This window comes from Anolis sagrei, chromosome 7, assembly GCF_037176765.1.
Source record: "Anolis sagrei isolate rAnoSag1 chromosome 7, rAnoSag1.mat, whole genome shotgun sequence".
Classification (NCBI taxonomy): Eukaryota; Metazoa; Chordata; class Lepidosauria; order Squamata; family Dactyloidae; genus Anolis; species Anolis sagrei.
In genome coordinates this window covers 27,670,601-27,678,565 of record NC_090027.1, presented here as the reverse complement: position 1 = coordinate 27,678,565, position 7,965 = coordinate 27,670,601, and the positions used below count along the sequence as shown (strand labels likewise).

Below are 7,965 nucleotides of genomic sequence, written 5' to 3'. Positions count from 1 at the left end.
TGTATTTTGTGAATTGTTGGGCATCGAATTGTGCCTTTTGTAAGCTGCCCTGAGTCCCGCCTAGGGGGTTGAGAAGGGCGGGGTAGAAGCACCCCAAATAAATAAATGTGCATTCGAGGGAAACCTAATAATAATAATAATAATAATAATAATAATAATAATAATAATAATCTTTATTTATACCCCACCACCGTCTCCCCAATGGGGACTCGGAGCAGCTTACATGTGGCCAAGCCCGAACAACATATTACAGCAAAAATAAAACCAAAACATAAGCAACAAGCAGCAGCATCAAAATTACATAAGAAAAAAACAAACATATGAATACAGTAACAAAATAACATTACAGTAAACACAATCGTAGAGATAATGGGTGGGCCACATGTACAGGATAAAATGTTAAAAACTCAAATGAGATAAGAATAGAAGCAAGTCCCATTTAGTGTCCCAGCTTTTGTTGTAGGGCCCAATCCATGTTTGTAATTAGGTGGTACCTAATTTTCCTACTTGACAGATGCAACTGTCTTTTGGGTTGCAAAGGTCAACAACAAGCTACACAATTGGTCGGAAGCTCACTCCAACTTGGGCTGGCTTCGAACCCATGACCTTTTGGTCAGAAGTGATCTTAATGCAGCTGACACTCAGACAGCTGCCCCACAGTCCCAGTATGATAAAATATTTTTTTTAAAAAAAAACCCCGAAAGAAACAGTAGAAATGTTAGGAACGAATTTCATGCACATACTTAGCTTGCATCTAAGTAAAGGAGTTGTGAGGGAACCTAGAAGAGTGCCATCAATGACTCAGACCCAACTTATGGCTAATGCTAGTCATGCCCTGTCACCTCCCATTCACGCTGTGATTTTTCTCATTTATCATTTAGCCTCAATGTAGCTGGAATCAGCTGTCTGGTTTGTTTATTTCACAACAAACCAGAGGAGGAAAGAATCGGTTATTTCTTGAAGGTTACCTTCTCTGGTTTATTGGGAGAAAAAGGAAGCAGAGAGATCGTTACAGCTACATTGGGAGGACGTGATAAACCACAAAGTAAAGGTCTGCTTTATAAAACCAGTGTCACTACAAGTAGGAGTGATTGTGTGGTGTGCAAAGCCTTAATACACTGCCCAGAACAAATTGTCTGGGGCATGCAGGCAAAGCAGATGCAGCTACAGGACTGAAAAGAAGCCTTTGGCTTGACTCATATACGCAATGGGGCCTTTCTCACCACATAATTACAGTGCTAAGATTCCAATTTAATTGCCCTGCCTGCATCTGATGGAATCTTGGGGTTTGTGGTTTGAGACACTTGAGCTTTCTGGCAGAGAATTCTAAATTCCTTGCCTTTAAACTACACATTTCCACAGGACAGACAGAACCATATCAGCTAACAAAATTATTGTGTGATGTGAAAGAGACCCAGAGTAGGGGCAATGCAACCCACGGGTCATCTGCAGTCCCACAGGGTCATTTTTAGCCCCCTGAGCTTCTCAATTTTCTCCCTACAATTGTTTATCTTCTTTAAAAGCTTCAAAATGTGACTATACATTGCTTCGGCAACTTTGGTTCAGGAACACCTATTGTTTAACAAGTAACTAAAATTGTAAGTTGTACTTTGGTGCTGCAAGGCAACCTCTTTGTCCCTGCTTTGCTCCATTGCTCTGCAGAGAAGGAGTCAGAGAATTGCAAAATGTTGGTGCTGGTGTTAGGTGACCTTCACATCCCATATCGATCTGGTAGCCTCCCGGCCAAGTTCTGAAAGTTCTTGGTTCCTGGGAAGATCCAGCACATCCTCTGCACTAGGAATCTCTGCACCAAGGAGACTTATGACTAGCTGAGGACCCTGGCTGGGGATGTTCATGTGGTCAGAGGAGACTTTGATGAGGAGCTGGGTTACCCACAGCAGAAAATTGTCACTGTTGGGCAGTTTAGAATTGGCTTAATTCACGGCCATCAGGTGATTCTCTGGGGCGATCTAGCCAGTTTGGCCATTCTGAGGAAGCAGCTGGATGTCGACATCCTAATATTTATTTATTTAGAGCTTTTTTAACCCGGTCTTCTCGACCTCCGAAGAGGGACTCTAACAGCAGAAAATTCATACACACATAGAATAAACATAATAGCATCATAATACATTAATACAAAAATACATTAAAATACAGATCATACAATTACAAAAGCCAGGTCGTCAGAGTAAAATCACAAATTCATCACTATCTCCCAGTGTGGTCAGCCGTTATTGACTCAATCATCATTCTGCAAATGCTATATTCCAAAGCCAAGATTTTACCAGCTTTCTGAAAGTCAGGAGGAAAGGGGCAGATCTAATCTCCAACGGGAGAGAGTTCCAGAGCCGAGGGGCCACCACCGAGAAGGTCCTGTCCCTCATCCCCACCATACGCGATTGCGAAGGAGGTGGGACCAAGAGCAGGGCCCCTCCAGAAGATCTTAACAACCTTGATGGTTCATAGGGGAGAATCTGTTCGGACAGGTAAACTGGGCCAGAGTCATTTAGGGATTTATAGGTCAGCACCAGCACTTTGAATTGTGCTTGGAAGCTATCTGGCCATACCCACAAGTTTGAGGCATTGGAACATGAGAAAAGGTTCTACATTAACCCAGGGTCGGCCACTGGTGCCTACACTGCATTGGAAAGGAATATCATTTCTTCATTTGTTCTGATGGACATCCAGTCTTCCACAGTTGTAATGTATGTGTACCAGCTCCTTGGAGATGATGTGAAGGTGGAACAGATTGAATTTAAGAAGACCTCAAATGTCTAAAGCTTTTCCTGCAACACCTCTTGCCATTTCTTGCCATTTCATTTTCTTCACTTGTCGCAGCTTCACTGCAGCCTCGTGTCATTTTTGATGGGGGATTTAAGCATCACAAGGCTTCATAGTCTCCAAGCCTCACAGAGAAGCTTATATAGTAAGCCCCTATCAAAAATGGCAGCAACAGTGGCAAGGCCCACCCCAGAGAGATTGTCCACATGACCTGAAGTGTCCACATTTTCCTTTGGAATAAACCTGGTTTTGTAATGTGTCTCTCTGGAGGAGAATAATCCTTGATGCTCTCCCCTTAGTGATGGAATTGGAAAAAAGCGTGCTGGATGGACAGCCTGGAAACTTCCAAACACTTATTTCTATATTTACTTCCTTTATTTCTCTGCACTCTGTCTGTTTCCCAAGAACAGGACTTAAGGAGGTTTATGGTGTATTAAGTTGGTTTCCTTCCTGGTTAAATAAACATTTGTCATGGACCTAAGGTAATAAAACCAGCAAAACAGCCTCTTAAAATCAGTATGGGTTCTCCCAGGGCCCTTCCACACAGCCCTATATCACAGAATATCAAGGCAGAAAATCCCACAGTATCTGAGTGTGGACTTAGGTCCCTTCCACGCAGTTGAATAAAATCCCACATTATCTGCTTTAAACTGGACTAAATGGCATGTGGACTCAGATAACCCAGTTCAAAGCAGATATTGTGAGATTTTCTTATACTCGAGTATATACGGTACATTAGTGGCAATAGTGTGGAGAAGGGAACTGGACTAAAATAAGTTATTTAGTTAAGAATACATAACTGTATGATATACCCAGCCCCTCTCCCCTCCCCCCAACGCCCCCCTTTATTGTCTTCCCCCCCCCCCCATACGTACTCGGAGATGCCATCCCCTATATCCACCCAACCACCGACCCCCACCCCCCCCCCCCCCCGACATGAATGAATGGAGATAATGTACCTGGTTGAATGTATGGACAATGTTTGATGCTTGTATTTTTTGTACTTTTTAACTTTTGGAAAATGAATAAAGATTATATATATATAAAAAAAGAATACATAACTAAGTAGTTAATACATACGTTTGGGCTCTTTTTTCTTTCTTTCTTGTTGTTTCTCTTCTTTTTGTGCAGCAATCTCAAACTTCAATTAATCTAATCTCATAAGAGTTTCCTGACATTTGAGAAAACAATTTTTGACTATGTTCTTGAATATTTTTGAATACCTCTTCCATCCCTAATCAGAGCTTTTCCCCAAAGCTCATTTTCCTGTACTCTGGAATAGTTCCTGATTTCATAGCTCCCCTCTTTGATTTTATTTTGCCTTCTGGACTGGCTCAGTCTGCCTTACTTTATTTTATACATTTCTCTCTCTCTTATATATATCTCCCAGGACTAATTTTTGCATATGAATTTTCCTAGATAGATCTTCTTTCACTTCAGTTGGATATTCAGTCAGTGCAGATGTACGTTCGCTATCCCAAATCTTTATTTAGAACAGATCCTGCTAACTGTACAATGGAATATCACTTTCATTGACTCCTGAGGGCCATTTGGTTGGAATAAGGAAGAGTGGCTTTTTAGTGGTTGCTTTCAGGGCTGGGATAGTTCCTGTTTGTTTTCTATCTGGGCCCTTCCACACTGCCCCTTTATCCCAGGATCTGATTCCAGATTATAGAATCATAAATTTGGAACAAACCTCATGGGCCATCCAATCCAAACTCCAACCAAGAAGCAGAAAAATTGCATTCAAAGCATCCCCTGACAGATGGCCATCCAGCCTCTGTTTAAAAGCTTCCAAAGAAGGAGCCTCCACCACACGCTGGAGCAGAGAGTTCCACTGCTGAACGGCTCTCACAGTCAGGAAGTTCTTCCTCATGTTCAGATGGAATCTCCTTTCTTGTAGTTTGAAGCCATTGTTCTGTGTCCTAGTCTCCAGGGCAGCAGAAAACAAGTTTGCTCCCTCCTCCCTATGACTTTCCCTCACATATTTATACATGGCTATCATGTCTCCTCTCAGTCTTCTCTTCGGCAGGCTAAATATGCACAGCTCTTTAAGCCGCTCCTCATAGGACTTCTTCTCCATACTCTTGATCATTTTAGTTGCCCTCCTCTGGACACATTCCAGCTTGTAAACATCTCCCCTAAATTGTGGTGCCCAGATTTGGACACAGTGCAATTCCAGATGTAGTTTGACCAAGGCAGAAAAGAGGGGTAGCATGACTTCCCAGGATCTGGACACTATACTCCTATTTATGCAAGCCCAAATCCTATTGGCTTTTTTTACTGCCACATGATGTTGTTGGCTCATGTTTAACTTGTTGTCCACGAGGACTCCAAAATCTTTTTCACACATACTGCTGTTGAGTCAGGCATCTCTCATTCTGTATCTTTGCATTTCATTTTTATCTGATTATCTGTTTATTCCAGGTTATCTGACAGTGGGGGTTCATATATTCCAGTTTAAAGCAGATAATCTGGGATCAGATCCTGGAATAAAGAGCAGTGTGGAAAGATCTTCTGTTGCCACAAGGCAGGAGTCATCCCCGGGCCTGAAAGCCTGGAAAGCCTGAGATGACTAAGAAAGCACTCTCTTTTATTCCAACCAATTGCCTCTGTTGTTATTCACACAAAATGAAGATGGTTAGCCAGATGCTGACATAAAGGACTTATGAGCAAATCTACCTGTGGATGCCAAGTGGACAAAAGCAGTATGTAAGGAGATATTGGATAGTTCCTCCGATTGCAATGATGGTGGCAGAAATAGTTGCAGTGGCATAAAACCCTGGAAAACCAATATAAAACCCCAAGACAAGGAGGAGGAGGAGGGAAGGGATTGCAAATTAAAATAAATAGCTAAAAGCATTTACTAGATCATAAATAGCAACACATTAAAAGTTATTACAATGCAATAAAATTATGCAGTTTTAAAAACATTTTAAATAAATTTAAAAAACAATTTTAAAACTTCTGCATAAAAACATTATTGAAAAGCCCTAGATGCCAATTTCTAGTTCTCTGGACACCAGATTCCCTTTGTCTGCTATTGCACACACCCCAGAATCAGTACATTATTATTATTATTATTATTATTATTATTATTATTATGTACACCTCCAGCTTCAAATGGAATTTTGGTCACTGTAAAATGGATATCATGGAGAAGTTGCATGTAAGAATCAACTTTGGCCCCTTCTACAACGCCATATAATCCAGATTATCAAATCAGATAATCCACATTATCTGCTTTGAACTGGATTATATGAGCCCCCTTCCACACAGCTATATAACCCAAAATATCAAGGCAGAATAATCCACAATATCTGTTTTGAACTGAGTCTATACTGCCATATAGCCCAGTTTAAAGCAGAAAATGTGGGGTTTTGTGCATCTGTGTTCAAAGGGCCTGAGTCTACACAGCCATATAATCCAGTTCAAAGCAGATAATTTGGATTGTATATGACAGTGTAGAAGGGGGCTTTGTTTGACTCTTTAATCCAGGTAGTTCTAATCATTGGGCTGTCTTATTGCTTAGTCCAAGTAACAGCAGATCAGCTGAATCAACCATTGAACAGTGAATCAACATATAGATAAATCACATTTATTCGCTGTGTCTAAGCTGTTCTGGCAGTATAAATAGGTTTCAGGCCATTATGGTTTCTCTGAAATTCCTTTCTTCCCTTCTGGCTTCTGCTTTATGCTATCATCTCAGAGGCTTGATTCCCTGTTTACCATCTGTGATTTGAACAAATCTTTAAATGAATTGCATTGGTGTATAGCTTTAGATCATGTTGGCTTACATCTTCTCATTTTGGCAGATTGGGTTTGCATAAAAGCCAGGCCTGTGAATTAAAAATTCACAGGCAAGTCAGGATTCCTATGGATCCCTGGTTTGTAGTGCTTTGTGACCATGATTTACGCCTTAGAACAGTTCTAAGCCGTAAATCATGGTCACAAAGCACCACAAAGCACTACTGTGTTCTCAAATAATATGCTGTGTCCAGGTTAGTTCATCAGGTGCTCTGCTATGGCTGACTTCTCTGGTTGAAGTAGTCTGCAGTGCCTTTCATGTTCCTTGATTCATGTTTGGGCAATGCTGCGTTTGGTGGTCCCTATGTAGACTTGTTCACAGCTGCATGGTATACGGCAGACTCCTGCAGAAGTAGGAGGATCCCTCTTGTCCTCTACTGAACATTTGAGAAAACAGAAATGCTGGACCTCTCTCACAACTACCATGTCAGACTACACAGAGAAGCCATTGAAATCCATAAGCGTGTGGACAATTTCAACAGAATGGAGGAAACCATGAAAATGAACAAAATCTGGCTACCAGTATTAAAAAAACTCTAAAATTATAACAGCAAAACAACATCCAAACACGGGGAAACTCCAGATAGGAAACAATCAGGGACAGCTAATCACCTCTCAACAAAAGATTCCCCCAGGCACTAACAAGCCACACAAAAAACAAACAAATAAACAAAGATAGTTAGACCATCAAATGCTTATAAAGGTGGCCAGTTGAAACATTCACACCTAGCTCCAGCAGACAAGAGTTCTTTGTCCCACCCTGGACATTCCACAGATATATAAACCCAATTGTCCTAGTTCCAACAGACCTCACAACCTCTGAGGATGCCTCCCATAGATGCAGGTAAAATGTCAGGAGAAAATGCCTCTAGAACATGGCCATACAGCTCGATAAAAACTACAAGAACTCAATCATTTTGATGTTTGGGGGTGCAGCCCACTAATTTCAGGAACACAGTGGAAACGATCCACAAATTCTTATGCATTTTCCACTCCTCCTTTAGAAACACTTGTACTCTGACTAGCTCCTATCTCCAATGTGGAAGGATAATTTTGAAACATTAAAACTGACAGTATAGTAGATGTGTGATAAAAATCATAGACGAGAAAATCTGGATGGGCAGATCTGTGTTGTTAATGCTCAGAGTGTTACTATAGGACATGGGAGGAATCACAGCAAGTCTCTTAAAATCACTGCCATGTTTGCAATTTAATTCTCAAGGGGAGCCATTTATAAACCTTGCTGAGAGATGCATGTCTTCTCCCTGCTAAAATCTAAAATTTGTATGCCAGGAAAAACATCACCTGCTAAAAATGTCTGTGTGGCAAGCTTTGATTAAAGGCACACGAGCAGAGCCAGGGAAAGCAGAAGAAAGG

General features: G+C 41.2%; 1 pseudogene; it reads left to right on the top strand.

The window, feature by feature from the left end:
* The first annotated feature begins 1,685 nt into the window (after positions 1–1,685).
* On the top strand, positions 1,686–2,749 carry LOC132782557 (vacuolar protein sorting-associated protein 29-like; annotated as a pseudogene).
* The last annotated feature ends 5,216 nt before the right edge of the window (positions 2,750–7,965 follow it).